Raw genomic sequence first — 17,665 nt, 5'->3', positions numbered from 1 at the left:
TCACAGCATAAGCTGAGTTGGAAGGGACCCACAAGGGTCATCGAGTCCAACTCCTGGCCTGCACAGGGCCATCCCCAAGAGTCACACCCTGCGCCTGAGAGCGTTGTCCAAACGCTTCTTGAGCTCTGTCAGGCTGGTGCTGTGACCACTGCCCTGGGGAGCCTGTTCCAGTGCCCAGACACCCTCTGGGTGAAGAAACCTTTTTCTGGTCTCTGACATAAACCTCCCCTGACACAACTTCAGGCCGTTCCCTCAGGCCCTGTCGCTGGTGACCAGAGAGAAGAGATCAGTGGCTGTCCCTCCTCTTCCCCTCACAAGGACCTGCAGTGAGGTCTCCCCTCAGTCTCCTCCAGGCTGAAGAGAACAAGAGACCTCAGCCACTCCTCATACACCTTCTGCTCAAGGCTGGTCACCATCTTCATTGCCCTCAGTGGACATTCTCTTAATATCTTTTTTATTGTGGTGCTCAAAACTGCACACAGGACTCAAGGTGAGGCCACCCCAGTGCAGAGCAGAGTGGGACAATCTCCTCCCTTGCCCAGTGGCGATGCTGTGCCTGATGCCCCTCAGGACACTCTTGGCCCTCCTGGCTGCCAGGGCACTGCTGGCTCATGTTCAACTTGCCATTGACCAGGGCCCCCAGGTCCCTTTCCATGGCACTGCTTTCCAGCACCTCATTCCCCAGTCTGCATGTACCATACCAGTAGGGTTGCCCCATCCCAGGTGCAAAATTTGGCACCAGTACTGCACTGCAGAGGGTATTTGCAACTGGTCACTACAAAATTGACACTACAAAAATAATGTTGCCAAGACATTGCTCAGAGTCACATGTTGGGGCTCACATGTTCCTCCATCCCCGCTGAAGGCCTACACAAGTGTTTTTTAACAAGTGTGTGCTTGTCATCCTGCAGGAAAGCTCTGCTCCTTGTTTTTCCACACAACAACATCACCTGTGAACACCTGGACATGGGCAGAACCCTCATTGATGCACCAGAAGACACGCTGAGTGCCAGGCAGCTGATCCTCCATGACAGGTATGTCTCCACCACAGACCCTAGCCACTCTTTTCCTCTTTATGCATCAGCCATAGGTCAAGGCTGACATGTCACCTGCTGACCTGCAGGTCCAGCAACAAGTAAAGTGCCAGAAGATACAAAAATGTCAGGGATGTTGACCAACAGAGGCTGGTTTTCAAGGGGCACTTGCTGCTCTGCACTTCTCTGGGGCCTGCACTGCAGTAGTCAGTGAAGAGGCAAAGGAAGCTGTCTAAAAATAGTATCACTGTGACCTAGGCAAAAAGACATTTTCACAAAACCTTTTAGGTCAGGAGGGAATTAGCCAGCACAGGAGAAAAACATGAAGTGGCATCCTCACATGCACTGCTCACTTTCTGGGGAAAAAAAAACCCCACAACTTTTTGGCATGGGTCTGAGCTCCTGCAGCTAAAATGGCTGTTGGGTGAGCCAGCACTCCCCTGTAGTCAGTTGCAAGCTGCATCTCTGAGGTGATGCAGGCATTGCATCTGCAAAGCTGCTAGCCCTCCCCTCTGCCTCTTTGCCCTCCTCAGGAGCCACCTCCCAAAAAGCCCACCAGGGCAACAGGCCTTCATTGCGCCTGTCCTTCCAGCTTACGGCTGTGCTGCTGCAGGAGGATGGGGTCAAATTCCGGAGAGAGAGAAGGAGGCAAAGCCACCTGCAATGCAATCAAGCGACTGCTGTGGGAAGAAGCCAGGCAGCAAAGGAAGGATGATTTACTGACACAAGCTAAGCCAATATAAACACTTATGATACAGGTGCCTGTGCTCTCAGATATTGCCTGACTTAATTCAATTGTTTTGTAAACTGATTTAGTTAAATCTGTATAAAACTGGTGTTTAAACAAGCCCAAGCAGTGGTTAAAATGTTGTTAATAAAATATATCACCATAAAACAAATATGTATTACCAAGGCTTCCTTTTTGCTGACAGGACATATCCTTTCTCTATTTCTTTTTCCCTCTGTTCTTTTCTTTAGAGATTGTACATTCTGCTGTGCCATGACTGTCTCTTTCTGTACTGTACAAAAATAGGGTTGTCTCCATTCAAAAGTATGCAAGTCCACCTCTAGCATCTCTCACTGTTGTATAAAGTAGAACTGGGGAGACATTTATTTATTTTATATAACCTTCAATAAGATTTGACCCAGAGCAATATTTTTAAGCAGATTTTAAGCAAAGTAGTTTATTCTGGATCCAGCCTGACCTCTTTCATTCTTTCCAAACTGACCTATCTTACAGTTTGGAGTTATTTAATCACTCTGAAAAGATGTTCCCATTTTCCTTGTTTTCAGCAAGGTCACTTTTTTTTAGCAATGTTAGTATTTTGTTAGTATTTTTAAGTCCTATTCCAAAATCATCCAAATCAAAATTTATCTGTGTCCAAAATTAACTGTTTCAAAATACCGGTATCTTCTCTCAAACTTGGCCCAAATGCCCAATTAGTTTGGTCTCTTCCACCAAAACCCTTTCATTTTTTAAACAAATGCATGGCAGAGTTATAAAGAAAAATAGTAAGACAAAATTACTGTACCCCTAGTAGAAGTCAACAACAATAGGACTAGCATAAGTCAACTTTTCCCTTGATACGTCTCTTTTTGTGGTCTTTGATTCATTCAGAAGAGAAATTTTGGCAAGTGCTTCAAAGATCCAGCTGTTTGCACACCTGCATGACGCACTGGAGCAGTCATTCCCTTGGGGAGGCAGGTGGGGGGTGGCTGGAGCAGTCACACTAAGCAGCAGGAATTGCCACTGATGAAAATGAAGGAAAAAGGAACACATTTGAAAAAAAGGCAGTGGGAGGACGGGAGACAGCAAACTTCCTGTATCACATGGGCAGCTCTGAAGGAGTTAGGAGGGCTATACAGAAGTAAGGTGGGCTGGGGCTGGTTTGTGGACAGGATAGGAAGCAGCCGCAGGCCAGGAACCAGTTAATCTCTGAGACAGTGTGAGACCTATGGGCTCTGGAATGAAAGAGGCCAGAGTGCCAAGTTGGGGTGAGTGGCTGGAGGATGCACCCCTAAGTAGAACTCTAGCTTGGTGGGCATCCACTGCCTGCTACTACTACAGTCAAATGGCACCCAGAGGCAGCCACCTTCTTGCCCAGAGAGCAGCCTGGCCTCCTAGCCCATGCCACGCAGTTGCCTAGCCCATGCCTAGAAGCCAGGCAGCCACGGAGCACAGCTGCACAGCATGTCAGTACCTCAGAGGAGCCCAGCCAAAAGCCCCCACGGCCTCACATTGCTGCTGTCTGAAGAGTGCAGACCCTCCCCTGAGGAAAATGGTGTGTGTACGAAATCTCATGGGAGAGGTTGTCACCCGTGCTCTCCCATCTGTCCCAAATTCTTGCTCTTTATCAGTCCCATAGCCCCTTTCCACTGCAAGACAAAGCTGCAGATTGGCTCGGGTGCCAGCACAGGGGTTGGCTCCTAAGAGCTGTGTTAGGAAGGGAACTCTGCTCCAAAGGACACATTCAGAGTAAGCCCTGTGCACATTTGGCAGGGATCATAATCCACAACCACCCAGCCTGGTGACATCGCTGGAGGCCTCAAGAGTAGACAGTCCAAGCCAGGATTTGTGATTGTTTACCTTGACATCCATTTGGATACACTCCAAGTGTAGACAAGGGATTTAGATGCCCAGATTATTTGCCCTCATGGCAGCAATGCACAAACACAACTACTAGGAAGATTAGAGATATTCCATCTGCTTAAATTGCTCCCCTTTTCCTGCCAGCTCTGATAACCATGATGATGGGGATTTAAGCCCCAGTGCTACTAGCTGTGACTGGCACCAGTGTGATGATTATATTTCCCATGGGACCACCCTCCCAGCTCTGTGCAGTCCATCTCTGCTCATCTCATCACAGCAGTAGTCTCATCTCTGCTGGTAGGGCCCCATTCCTCATCCCCCATCAGCAGTCCCCAACAGCTCCTGTGTAAGGCACTAGATAAAATTGTAGCAGAAAGATGGCTCTTCCCTTTTTATTTGGCTGTTTAACCAAATGGAGATAGTACAGATCATGAGAAAAAGCAGCAGACAACAGAAGGAATTAGAGGAACTGTAGATCTTAGTTGCCTTTGCACAATTGCAAGTTCTTATGCTAGTTTTATTCATACTTCGAAATGTCACCTCTTTGGGCTGTGGCCAAAAATATTAAGTCCCAGTCCACAGTGGGAAAATAGAGGCTTCAACTAAAAGTATCTTTACTAAGCTTTAACTAAACCATTTGTTATCAGTAATTGCTACAAAATAAGAGGCACTGTTCAGCCCTGCATCTTTGGAAGGAAATGCTCGAAGTAATTATGAGTTTAGAGTGCAATTGCATAATGGTTTAATCTCAAGCACTTTCCTTGATGGTAGACAATTCTGTTGTTAAGCTGTGAACTCGGAGTGTGTTTTAGCACTTTTGTCTCCCTATGTCATTTGAACCTGGAGAGCAAAGTCTTCCACAACTTCAAGTGCTCAGTGTTGTGGTTCTGCTCCCCAGAAAGAAGGCACCTCCCAAAGCACACCCTTGCCTAGTGAACAACATTTTCCATGGCCTCGGGGGGAATTTCACCAATTCTGAATCCATTAGAACCTTTTTCTAGCACAAGTTAGGGGTCTCCTAAACAAATAAAGAGACAGCTCAACCTGACTCCTATTTGAGAGCACGGATAAGGAAACAGCAGAGACTAATCTCCCTGGGAGGAAGCCGCATGTGTTTACTGTGCTATTGCAGTCTTAAGCCTTCCAGCAGTGCACACACTGGGGTCTCGTAATCTTCCCCTTTGACCCTTCTCCTGGAGTGGGTCAATTGCAGTAGATTGTGGGAAGTTAGTGATGGTGGTTGATGACTGATTTTAGAGCATGTGTTCCCAAACTACCAAAGAGGAACAGTTTGATTCAGAGGAACCCTCTCCCTTTACTTTTCTCTTTCTGCAGCAAGCCCAACACACAGTAAGATTGGTTGTTGGTTATCTGCTCTCATGTCATCTCATCTCACTATCTCAGCTCTGAGATGCAGCTCCTCTTCTTATTCCTGGCAGTCAAATGCAGTAAACTTGTGCATTCTCTCATGCTTTTGGGTGTCCTGGTTTATCCTTTTGGAGGGTCAGAGGATGCCTTCAGAGCCATTCCAACCCCTGCTGCATTCAAATAAATTGCCTTTTTCTTTTTTTTTTTCCTTTTTTAAATCATCTAGAAAACACTGTTCGCCTTCTAGAGCTGACAGTTATTCCCACACACTCAGGAGCAACAAAACAAACAAAACTACATCCTTTGTAGTCAGCTTTAGCACGTAAGGGCAGAAGTACCCAAAGCTGTCTTTCTGGAGGGAAAGAATGGAGGGAAGCTGTGACTGGGGAGTGTGCTCATAATAATGTTTATCTGACATGCAGCCCACAAATTCTGATGGGATGTAAGATGATGGCCACCAATATAAGACCTTTTGCTAGGCTTTTCAAAAGGTTTTCACAAGCTGCGAGTCACCTGTGGACTGTAAGGGAGGAACTGCAGTGGGACATACATTGTTTAGAGTGAACTGTAGGACATGCAAGGAAACAGGCAGCTGCACAACATAGTGAGGACCATCTTCTCAGAGCTTGACTGCTCCTAGATCTCTTCTTTCATCTGTTATGCAATTCAACAACCAAGATTCCAATACGCTAGTGCAACCCAGCGCTATGCAATGAAGCGAGCAGGCTGTGGTTGTGCAGAGACTGCAAGGCATTGAATCTGCAGAGACGAGAGTCACTGCTGTGAAAGCACATTTCATCACTCTTCCCATGAGTGGAAAAGCTTACACCTCCTTCCTTCTCACCCCCGATACCCCAAAAGACATTCAACTGCATTGTGTAACAGGGAAAAACTTCATCTGCAAGACAGATCCACGGCAGCAGGATTTCTCCCTTGCCCTTGGGCACAGGCAGAGGAACTTTGTATCACACAAAGCAAATTGCTGATTCGGAGTTAGACTGTCACAGAAAGCCATTAAATGACAGAGACAAGGAATAAGAGGGGAGGATGGCAAAGAGTCAGTTTAGATGGAAGAACAATTTTGTGAGTTGTTTTTTGTTTGGGTTTTGAAGAATAAGAGCATTGCACTTCCGGCAATATGATGCACAGTAAACGCTGAAAGGCCAAGCAGAGCAAAAGAAGGGAAAAGGCCCTGAAAACCTTCAACACATTATTGAAATACGAGAAGGAAAAGGTTTTGTTTCCATGGCAACATATCCTATGGTGCTTCTGCTGGAGCAATCTACAAGAGAAAGAAGACTTTCCATTAGGTATGCCAGTGAAGTGAAAGATAATTACAGAGACCCCTTTCCTCAACTGGGTGCATTTGGAAATTTTCTACTTGATGTGTGTTAAGTGCTCAGATGTTACACAGCCCCTGGAAACGGATGTCTCCATAGATGACATAGTGAGCTCTGAGGCAAGCGTAGGTGACTGTGGCAGGCCAAATGACTGTGAAGGTGTGGGTGCATTGTGGTGTTTTGGCCTTCCACTATGCTGCTTTGCTGTATGAATATGGCCCAAGGTGTTGTCAACAGAAACTTAAGAGTTAAAATTGTTCTTGACTGCAGATTTTGGAATATGAAGTTGCAGTTTTTCATCCAAGACAAGAGAACTTTGTTTCCAACTGTCACCTCCTCTTTCTCACATACATATATGTCAAAGCTGAGGTGCTGCATGGTAGCTGTTTTGCCACACAGCGGCATGGCATGAAAGAATTCAAGAGAAAATAAAGGAAATATGAAACAGAAGAGGGAACTGAAGAGAAACAAAAAATACTGATATGAGAAGAACTGGAGCAGGACTCCAAACATAGCTTTCACCCTCTTGTGATGAGCATCATTGGATCATCCCTTACTAAAAATGATGAGCTGTAATACTAAAACTATCTGTCTGTAGTATGGTGATGCTCAGGAGCAGAAAGAGAGGCAGTTATGCATGTTGTAATCCAAGTGGGTAAGAGAAAGATTTAGGTATCTGTATTTTGTAGAGGGAAGGCAAGAATGAATTACAAAAGGTTAAAATACCTTGTCTAAAGTTGCAGTGAAAGTTTGTGATAGAAGTGGTTGAACCTACAGGTCCCGACCTCCATCCAAATGTCTAATGATATAAATATCTCCAGAGTAATATCTGCAGGTGTTCAGTTGAAGAATTCTGCAGATGCAGCTCAGCTGCCAAGACCCAGCATAATCGTACCGATGGAATAAGTACAGGCAGCACAACAGCTCCATGATCATGTGAACATGACAGACACTCCTCTGCCCACCATGGTTTCAGCAAAGACATTCTCTTCCCAAGCTAGAAACAGCACTAACTAAACAAACAAACAAACCACCCCCCCTCCCCCAAAAAACCTAAACCCATGAAAAATTTTAAAAAATCCCAAAACCAAACCAAAACAAACCAAAAAACACCAAACCCCAACCCAGCAGCCTTCTGCCATAATAGCCTATTACACAGAGGAAGCAGGAGAGCATTTACCAGCTGGAAGGAAGATATCGCTACAGTGATCAGTTCCAATATACTCACTTAGGGAGCAACAACCACCCTGTCTGGTATTTTAAGGACCAGACTATGAAAGGACATGCTGGGGAAAATTGCTATTGGATGGGTCTGTCTGGTGTCCTTCCTCCTCATTTTGACTCTGCCTGACTAACTTTTGGGAAAATAAATATGGAGATGAGGCAGGTGGAGACTGAAGTGTGCTAATAGCTAGAACAAACAAGTACGGGTGCACTCAGGTTCTGATGCCAGGATCAGCAGCAGGGGAACAGGTTACAAAACTGTGCTCCAAGTGAGCAATCTTAGCACCTCTGGATCCTGAAGGGAAAAACGTACATAATTGTTAGGCCTGGACAGCAGTACCCTTTCTTCACTTCAGGAAAGGAGCTGGCAGTAAATGCCAATCACAGCCTGAAGCTGGCAAAGCAGTTACAGAAAGCAGACCAGACAGAGACCAATGGCCATAGACAACATCCTCCCATCGCTCTCTGTAGTTTTGCCTTGCAATGCTTTCCCTCTTCAGTGCTACAAACTGGCCTCCAGCCCTTCTTTCATCCCACTGGCAGTGACAACCATAACTGCAGAACTCATGTGGCACTTTGTCCATTGTGTTTTCATGTTCTGCCCCAGTCATCTATCATGGATTTCTTTTGTACACTCTTGGAATACACAGGATTTATATATCTTCATCTGCACATCCATAAGGCTCTGGCCTTCTTTAGCCTCATGTCACTATAGTCATTAAGGATAATATTGCATTAACAAAGAGGTAGATCTCTTTCCTTGATCAGACTTCAGAAAAGCAGGGCGACCATTTCAGAAGAAGGGAATTGGATTTTGAGCCAAGCATGTCTTTTTTATTTCTCTTCCTTTCAGTACTCTCCATGCAAAAAAAACCTTCAGGGTTTTTCTGCAGGGCTCCTCTGCAGCTCTGCAAGGCTGCCAGAAGGAGAAGCATTTTCAGCAGACCTTGGAAGGCTACAGGAGGGCTACAGTGACAGAGGGACACTCACAGCAAGTCAGAGTGCAGGACTCCAGGCATGCAGACTTGACAAGTGTGACAAGATTGAATATCCCACAAGCAGCACAAAGAGCCAAAGTGATCAGCCTCACAGCTCACCTCAGAACTCCATGCTTAAGTGTAGGTATCACATCCTCCTGGGCTAGGGAGTTCACAGGTTGGAGTTCAACATGCAGGACTCTGGAGGGGCAAAGCAGCAGCTGGAAAAGGTCTGATGAGAGCTGGAGCACGGCTCCCCTGTGAACACCCCCACAGCATGGAGTCTCTCCTGGCCCAGCACTGAGGGCATCCCAACTGGCTGGCTTCAAGACAACATGGCACTGTGATTCTCATCTATCCAGTACTAATTTATCTCTTTCCATTATTCCCTTTCCCTGCAAAACTTCGAGAAGAATAAGGACCATCTGAATATCTGGTGGCTTTATGTAGCTCATAGGCTTCTCTGAATACAGAAATGGTTCTCTAGGTCTATCTCATGCTAGAGATGCCCCTTGCACTGAAGAAGCATCAGGAGTAGGAGTCAGTGTACAGCCTTGCACACAGCCTGCCCTAGGGGAAATAGGGTTTTCATCAGCTCCTCTTTGCTAGAGGAGCTGCACCCAGCCCGTAATCATCTCTCCCAGTGCAAGCTGGTAAGTGGGCAGAGAGCTCAGTGCTTTCTCCCTACTGTGAGGACACCCCATCCACAGCTGTGCACCTAGATAAAGTGCCAGCAAATTATGGAGGCGAGGCAGAAAATCATTCGTACAGTTCCATTTGCAAGATAAATTATAGCATCTGCTTCTGAATTCAAACGAGAGCAATGCTGCAGCCTTTCTAACCTGCTGCTCTTGCTGCACGGTCATCACCATTTTCTGGCTGTTTGGGGAGCTTCTGTGGAAGGGAAACATTAACAGACCTCAGACAGCTATTAGCAGATGCTTGTCTGGATTGCAACAGTGATCATGACTTGTGTGGTTGCCCACAGCCTCAGAAAAATGGCCAAGGACTTAAATAAGATGACAGAGATGGTAGATCTGCTCTCACCTAGCAGTGCTGGATGGATCAGCAGTCAGGTGTAGGAAGCAAAACAGGGAACCATAGTCTCTCCGGTCTCCCATTAGCAAGCATAGTAGAAGTGGTACTAAAGTACCAAGGAAAAGTGACTCAGATGTGTTTTGCCTGTGTCATACCCTCAAGCTGGGAAATCCTTTTTGTGTACCTGCCATGCATTGCTGGAATGCACCAGGCACTTAAGTCCCTTAAATCACAAAATCTTCGTCAAGATTTTGATGTGGGCTGAGATGAGGCTATGGCTTGCCTCTACATGGCTGATGGAAGCACAGACTAGCATCTCTCCTTTGCAGTGTATGTCTGTCTCTCGCTTTCTCCTGTACCCTCCTTACCAGTAACACAGCTGCTAACTCACTGTGAAACCTGAGTTTCTCACCTCCACTTGGACCCCCGTTCCTATTGGAAAAAAGTAGGGAACAAGATGCTAATCCCCTTCATAGGAATAATAAACCCCAGGGTATGTGTCTGATGAGCTGGTCAACTGGTGTCCCTCAGAGGACAGACAAGCAGAGAATCAATCCAGCCCTCCATGCTAAACATACTTGCAGAGTCTTAACACCTCTGCTCTGGCTTGGATATCTCTAAGAGTAGTATGAATTGTCCTTTGGAATTCCCCATGTCTGTGTCTTGGCCACTGCAGCTACAAAAGATGTGTCCCCCGTCTCCTCAGCAAATGATTGGAATAACCTCTCTGATGCACAAGGATGATACAAGAACTGCCATGTGGGTTGAGGCATGTTGTGATAAGTCGTGGTTCACACCAGGCTTTCAGTTGTGCCTGAGCCACTCTGGCAGAGCTGCCCAGTGCTGGCCCTCTCATGGTCAGTGTCTCCTGCCAGGAGGGAGTAGAGAGACAGCAGCCAGCGCTGCCATGCTGCAGGGCACTCCTCATGGCGCTCCTGCTGCCACTGGCCTTCCCTCCAAGTGCCCATCTGCTTATCTTCCTCCCTCCTTCTCATCTTATGCAAAGCAGCTCATTAGGCCGATTAGCAGCCAAGCACCATCTCTGATTGTTCATCAGTGATTCCTTTGTTGCCCTTCATCACTCCTGTTGAGCCTCATTAGTGCTGCTAGGAAGCAGAGGAGCTGTTGGGATATTTATAGGAAGGGTGGGGTGTTCTTTACATTTTATTTCTGTCTAATATCCCTTCTCCACTCACGACCTCTCCCCTTACCCCAGCCCTCCCTCAAAAGCCTTCTCTTAATATGGAGGTTATCCAGGGAGTACAGAGACAGGAAAGGACTAGTCTGATGGTTGAGTCAGGGAAACGAGAAAGACAAGCTGGAGGTGTGCAGAGGCTCAGTCCTGAGTCAGGAGTGTACAAACCTACATAGGACAGGGTACCTGGACCAGGGGACTGAGTCTGTGCCCCTGTGCACACACTCATCAGATGGGGTATCTGTAGCAGCCCACAAAGGAATGCAAAGGGATCATCATGTGCACACAGCGTTGTTGGGGAGGTGCATGCCCCAGCTACAAGCATAGCTTGGGCATGCAGGACCTGTGTCCAGGCTTGGGTGTGAATGCGTTTCCACACAGGACACCCACTTCTCTGCCTGTAAGCCGATGGAGAGCTGTACCATGCTCCCAACAGCTCCAGAGGGAGCAACTGCCTTGGTTACTTATAAAAATATTCTTTCATGCAGCACTTAATTATGGAGGCAACTAGACAAAGACTAATCATTCATTCTAATACAGGGAAGAATAATCATTCTGACGGCAGGAGCTACTTGGCTTCTTTGGGAGGAGAACAGAGTGTGAGGAGGAGGAGGAGGCTGAAGAAAAACCACGGGACAGGGAAAGGAGGAGAAAGGAGGAACAAAATCCTAAATCAGTTACCCAGTACTGACATCTTTATGACTTCATAAATGGAATATGCTTAGTGTCGGCAGTCTTTCCTAGCATCACAAGGACACCTCTCCCTAGTCAAAGCCTGAGGCCCTGCTCATGCCAGAAGTCAAACCGAGTGACATTTTAGTATCACTTTTCATCTCAAGATTGCATCTTCCTTCCAAAGGGTCCCAAAGCGTTTTTATAACCTTTCCAGGCACATAATTCGTGTCTTGTGGCACTGAAATGGAGTGAGAATCCTGAGAAGGATGAGCCACCTCCACCACTGTGCAGGAATTTTGGACAGAAAGCAGTGACAGCTTCTGTGTCCCTCTTAAACCATGGGGTGTGCATGTGCATGAGGAGGGGGATTTCAAGGCAGCAGAATGCAATTGCAGAGTATGGAAGCTGGCCAGGAGCTCTAGCCAAGTCCTCAGCTAATACGTAGGTTAGCACCAGGGAACTGTAAGAAATGGCACTGCCGATCCAGAGTGTGACAATCCTCCCTCTGCCTCCCGGGTGGGTCACACCTCTAAAAGTGGTCAGACCTCTGTGTGGCTGGGGATGGCTCTTGAAAGATTGCAAGCCCTGGTCCTGACATAGTTAGTCAGTCCTGATCAATCACCAGAAAATATGGTATTAATCCAAGTGTCTTGGACAAAATCCAGGTTTGGGAAATGGCATCACACACTTCTACATTCCCCCTTTTGGGCTTCAAGCAAGTCCAGTGATTTTTCTTTTCACTTCAGAGCAGTGTCTTGCTGGGAACAGAGATGGCTCTGTTCCACTCTACTTCTCCCACAGTCCCTGAGTGTCTGCTCCATGCCTACAGCTGGCATGGGTGAAATGGTTCCCCTGTTCAAGACAATGTATCTATCAGGCTGTGTTATGCCCAGGGCTGTTCTGTATTGTGGCTGGTGAAACACTGTACTGAACACTGTGATGAGTCTTCCTTACTCCCCCCCAAGGATGCTGCTAGCTGACAGACGTGAGGCAGGGTTGGCCTTCACTCTCTGGGAAGGGCTGCTCTGCTTTGTCCAGAAGACCTCACAGGAAATCAGCATCCTTGACACATGAGCAAGAGCCATGTGAGGATTAAACAGAGCCCTCTATCCCAAAAATCTGTCAGGAACTGACCCTTTGCTTCCTCAGCCAGTGGACTGCTGCAGTGCAGCCCAAAGCTGTTGGGGAACATCTGCACCCCTACACAAACACAGCTGTCTCTCTGGCTCCCTTAGGAGCAGGAACAGAGCTTTCCCTGCCCTCTGCAGCTGCAGGCCATCATGCATACAGTATTAAGTTTGTATATCTCTTCTGCCTTCCTCACTGCTGTATCTCTCCACTTTCAGCTAGTTTAATTGACTGCTCTGGTTTGAAGAATCACGGTGTCTAGGCACCAAGAGTAACACTCAACATGATATTACCATTTTCACATCCCAGTAATGTGCAAACATTAACTAACACTAACTCTAATTAGCTGCAACTCACTGGAAAGTAGGTAAGCTTGACATTAACCCCATTTTTATAGCTGGTGACACTAAGACTCAGAAGGCTCAAGTTACTTGTCTCTGCTGTGGAGGTGAGTTCAGCTAAAGGACCAGGATAAAAATGGGCAAATATGTTTTCCTGGCTGTTTCACCATTCTGAGGGGTATTCTGGCCTCCCAGACAATGTGCATTTGACCCAGACATACCTCAGGAGCTGAGCACAGGATGCCTCAGTCCTGCTGTGCCACAAGTCCGCCCACAAGCACCTGTGCTGTGCTCAACCAGCTGAGAACCCCTCCCCTGTCTGGTGGGGCCCTCGTGTGCTGCCGTCTCCCCCAGAGCATCCAACTGGCAAATGCAATGCCACCAGGGCCCAAGGAGGTTTCCCAAAGCCATAGTCATGCAGCGCAGTACGGCAGAGACTTCTCCTTTCTCCTATTTTCCCACCTGAAAGTTGTTGGATGAAATGGCAAAAGACTGCACTGACAGTGCTAGAAGCTGTATTACGAGTGGAAAATGATGTTCTGAAGTCCTGCCATGGTCCAGTTAGCAAATGCTGGAGAATATATGCAGTTTCTAAATGCTACAATTCTTTCTAAACAGAGTACAGCCCTTGTGAAGGGACATTTTATTTTTAGCTATTTTGTTCTTCTCCACTAAAATTCAAAGTTATCTAGAATTAGCATTTCACACTCAGGAAAAGTCAGGAAAGTCCGTCCTTCTTCCTCCTTTCTTGCTCCTCTGCCTCACAGCAGACCTTTCAGCAAGGTCATCAGAAGTATTGTCTGATGGACTCTCTGCAAGATTGTTTTAGGAGAGATTCCCCATGAGGCAACTGCTAACTCATGCAGTTTGTCTCAAAATTCCCCCAAGCCACTTCAATTAGCAGTAGCCCTCACCTTCACACTTCCCTGGTTCACCACACCCTGCTGCTGTAGCTTCCTGCCCAGAGGTGGCTGCATATTCCTTGAGGATGCATCCACTCGTGCTTCCTTCACTTCGTTGCTTGGAGGGGCGCCTGGGCTTTGAGCTGAGCTGTCCCCATATTTGCAGCACCAGAAGTTAGGGTCTCTCTCTTACACACACTGTGTGAAAGTTTCCCTGATTAGTGTCACATTTATAAAGACAGAAAGGCTGGGAAATTCCACAGCTAAAGTGATTGGTGAAAATAGCTTTGTCCAGTGCCAGGAATGGATGGGAAAAGGGGTCAAGGGTAGCGCTGGCTGAAGTTGATGGTTCCTGAGTGGAACAAGATGCCACTGTACAGTCCTCTTCCTTTGTACCATTTTGCTACCATGTAAAATCCAGATGCGTGCAGCTCTGGGATATGGTAGGCAGTTTTGGTCCCTGCTTCCCAAGAGGGCAGCGTGGAGTCAGAGAAAGCATGGAGAAGAGCAACTAAAATGGCCAAGGGTTGGGGCAACCACTGTGGAAGGAGAGGGTGAAATGGCTGGTCTCTTTGCTTTGAGAGGAAGATAATAGGAACTTCTACAGACTCCCCAAGTCTGGTAGGTAAGGTGACAACAGAACTGCTGCTCACCAAATGCCGTGGTTCTGGTGGTGTACACAGTGAAGGGACTGCTGAGAGCAGTCAGGCTCCCATGCTATTCCAAAATACCATTTCCTGCTGGCACTATAGGGCACTGAGAGTTGAGTTATGGGGTACACTGCTCTGACTCAGTGGGTCATTACATTTTCTGTCACACCTATACCATGTGCAGTGGGTGTGCTTTCATGCCAAGCCCAGCCTATACAGAGACAGACCACACAAATGAAAACCTGCAGGTGTCCAGTCCCAGTAAACCACCCCCACCTCCAACCCAGTCACACCTCAGTGTACACAGTGGGCAGGCAGGAGAACGGGCAGGATCCAGGCACCCTTCAAACACTGACTCCTTTATACAGCCACCAAACTGCTCCCATGTTAGCTACAGTTGTAGCCTCACACAAGCAGGACTTGTGCTTGAAGCCAGCAGGTCTGTGGCTGAACAGGAGGAATAAAGAAGCCATTTAACATTCAGGTGGTATCCCCACTCTCTCTGTGAAAATGGGATGGGGGGAAAGGTGTGTAGGGACTTCAGATACTGTTGTTATCCAGGCACCCTGAGGTGCTTGAGTACAGAAGGAAGGATAAAATTGAAGTCACTTCCAGTGTCCCTGGGAAGATGAACTTTTGGGTCCAGCCAGTAGCCACAAGCCATCTGTCAACTGAGATGAAGGCTTTGCTTCTTGTCACTGCACTAGCCCAACCCTTCTTTCCTCACTAAATATATTCAATAAGCAGTGTTCAGTCTGACAGATGTCTTGCAGCTCACACATGAGTTAGAGCCAGGGTTTACAGGGAAATGAAGACAAAGAAGAATTTATATAATCTGTAGAGGTTTCTCTCCATTCATAGCCTGCCTTCTTAATATTCCCTGCACACCTTTGCCTCAGGACTACAGCCCTGCATCAGGGCTTGTTCATTCAACATAATATGTATAGTCTTTGATGACAGAAGACATCATATGTGGGAACAGGTGGTAGAGAAAGAAAGAAGGAGAGGAGGAGAGAAAATTATCCCTCCTTCAGTTACATTCTTTATGGAGAGGAAAGCAGTGTCAAATTGAGGAGCTTTAAGAATTAATTTAACCACAAGCTTGGGAGCACACACACCTACCTTCACAAAGCTGTGTGTGAATATTCCATACTTCTTTTGCAGAACATCTTTTAGGGCTTAGCTCACACTGACTCCTTTGCTAGGAACTGGAGTGCTCTGCTCTTGCACAAATCTCAACTAATGCAGCAGAGTTGAATGAGAGACCTTATCAGAGGAGATGATTTTATTCTAAACCCCTGATTTCGTTCACACTCGTTCTTTCATGTCCACATCTTCTCATGCACCAACAGGTATATGCCAATGTGCGCCAGCTAGGACTCCTTCCAAAGACAGGGGGGCATGGGACATGATATTATATGTCACCACATCTCTAGGGCTCATCTCAGGCAGGCAGCCAGGCTGGATTTGGATCTGTCTTTTGTTCACTTTAAGGATTCACAGTGGTTGTGATCTCTTGTCTACTCACCCGGTTCCATCTTTCAGAATTATTAGGAAATATTCTCTTTAGTTTCCTTACCTGGATATCTTTAATGGTTCCAGGCTTGTCCTTTATCTTACCTCTTAATGGCTTCAGTTTGTCTTCTTCGTCATTCCCAGTCTGGGTGTTTTGAGAAGCTGCAAATGTGGTGTGATCTTGATGATCTTCTAGCTTAGGTGTGATCAACAGCTGTCATTCCTGTTCTTCTGCCATGTTCTCTGGTGCTGTTCATGCCAATCCATTCAACTCTCAAAGTTTCTGTTATATCTCTACGATATCTCTGGCTGAGGCATAGTTACAGCCCACACACCTTCTATCGCTATGCCTGGAAGATCCTGTCATAGAAGACAGACATTTTAAATGCATGGCATATTAAGCTGAAGTAAAGCTACTTCACTCATTGGTGATTCTTGTGTCGGTACGAAGTATGTTCTGACTGCACAGTAACCTGCTACAGAGTTCATCAACATGACTTCATTGACCAAGAGACGTGGATGTGTAGAAAACCTATCCCTTGGCTGGCCAGTGTCAAATCTGAGCTATAGGCCAGAGTAATTAGGAAGAGGGGGAGTGGTCGGGGGGAGGGGTAAATCCATATTTGGGCAAGTAAAAAAAACCTGACAGGTAGATTTTTGTTCTATTTGGACAGCTGGGCTGAGCCCTGGAAGAGTGAGACATCTAGCTAGCAAGGCTGGGAAAGGTTTCTAGTGAGTTCAGTTTCCCAGAACTGCATCATTTTTGTCATTTGCTGCTCAGGTCCCCTGGGCTTAATCAGAGCTCTGTTCCCCAGAGTGGAGTCCCACCAGGCATCCAGTACCTTCTCATTACAGGTAAATTCAGGATCATGCTGTGAGGGACTAAACGAGGTGCATATTTACTAAACGAGGTACATATTTACTGATGTACTTGGGTGCCTGGGAGTTTCTGAAAATGTCAGTATGACCCTGGCAGGCACCTACATACTATTGCAAATCATTTCCCAAGGACTTACCCTGCACACTGTAGAAGCTGAAAGCAGGAATGAGATCACTACAGCTTCTTTCCATCCCTGGACCCTCTCCAATAGCTGGAGCTACCCTGGTAGCCATGGCAGTGCAGAGGTGAGACCACTGACTTCAGGAAAGATGGTTTTATTCCTCCACCCCTTAGGACAGGTGCCTAACAGACCAGGATATCTGGGACAAATTTACTTGCGTTGGATTTGGGTCCTTAAGTAGAGTCTCACATTGATGTCTGCACTGTCTCACCAGAGCTGCCATGTACTACACACAGCTCCTCTCCCTGAATACAGAGCTCCCTGTGCTCAGCCTCCAGCACTTCCAAGCAACTCAAAATACAGAACCAGATCTGGACTGAAAACAGTGGTGGTTGTGTGCAAGAGATTTTTATGAGAGTGTGCTATCAAATGGGAATGTGATGGTTTACCACTTGCAGATGAGATTCCTTGTATTTTAGCAGAGAAAAAAAGTCAGTGTTTGTGACAGTGCTTCAAAACGGCATATAATGTTGACAGATTTGTGTCTGGGTTTTTTATAATCACTATTTTTGGTTTTTTTCAGATAGCATTACAGTTAAGGCTACAGTGTGTATAAGACAGTGAGGTGAAATAAGTCAGGTCACTGACTCCCAACAACTGACTCTGCCTGAGAAAGATCTAAATGAC

At 46.6% G+C, this 17,665-nt stretch overlaps 1 protein-coding gene and 1 long non-coding RNA gene across 2 annotated transcripts in view; one reads left to right on the top strand and one right to left on the bottom strand.

The window, feature by feature from the left end:
* The window catches only part of LOC121675258, a 21,812-nt gene extending 19,915 nt beyond the window's left edge, over positions 1-1,897 (top strand). Inside the window, exons 4-5 of the long non-coding RNA XR_006020016.1 lie at positions 912-1,034; positions 1,568-1,897. This is a non-coding gene — a long non-coding RNA (uncharacterized LOC121675258). The remainder of the gene's footprint in view (positions 1-911; positions 1,035-1,567) is intronic.
* The window catches only part of GSG1 (germ cell associated 1), a 92,021-nt gene extending 75,704 nt beyond the window's left edge, over positions 1-16,317 (bottom strand). Inside the window, exon 1 of the mRNA XM_042050507.1 lies at positions 16,083-16,317. The gene's annotated coding sequence lies outside the window, so the exon portion shown is untranslated. The remainder of the gene's footprint in view (positions 1-16,082) is intronic.
* Between the last annotated feature and the right edge of the window lie 1,348 nt (positions 16,318-17,665).

This window comes from Corvus kubaryi, unplaced genomic scaffold (genome assembly GCF_017639235.1).
Source record: "Corvus kubaryi isolate FWS band 111438036 unplaced genomic scaffold, C.kubaryi_AGA036_p1.0 74, whole genome shotgun sequence".
Taxonomy (NCBI): Eukaryota; Metazoa; Chordata; class Aves; order Passeriformes; family Corvidae; genus Corvus; species Corvus kubaryi.
Note: the sequence above shows the minus strand (reverse complement) of the source record. Positions and strands in the feature narration are given on the sequence as shown.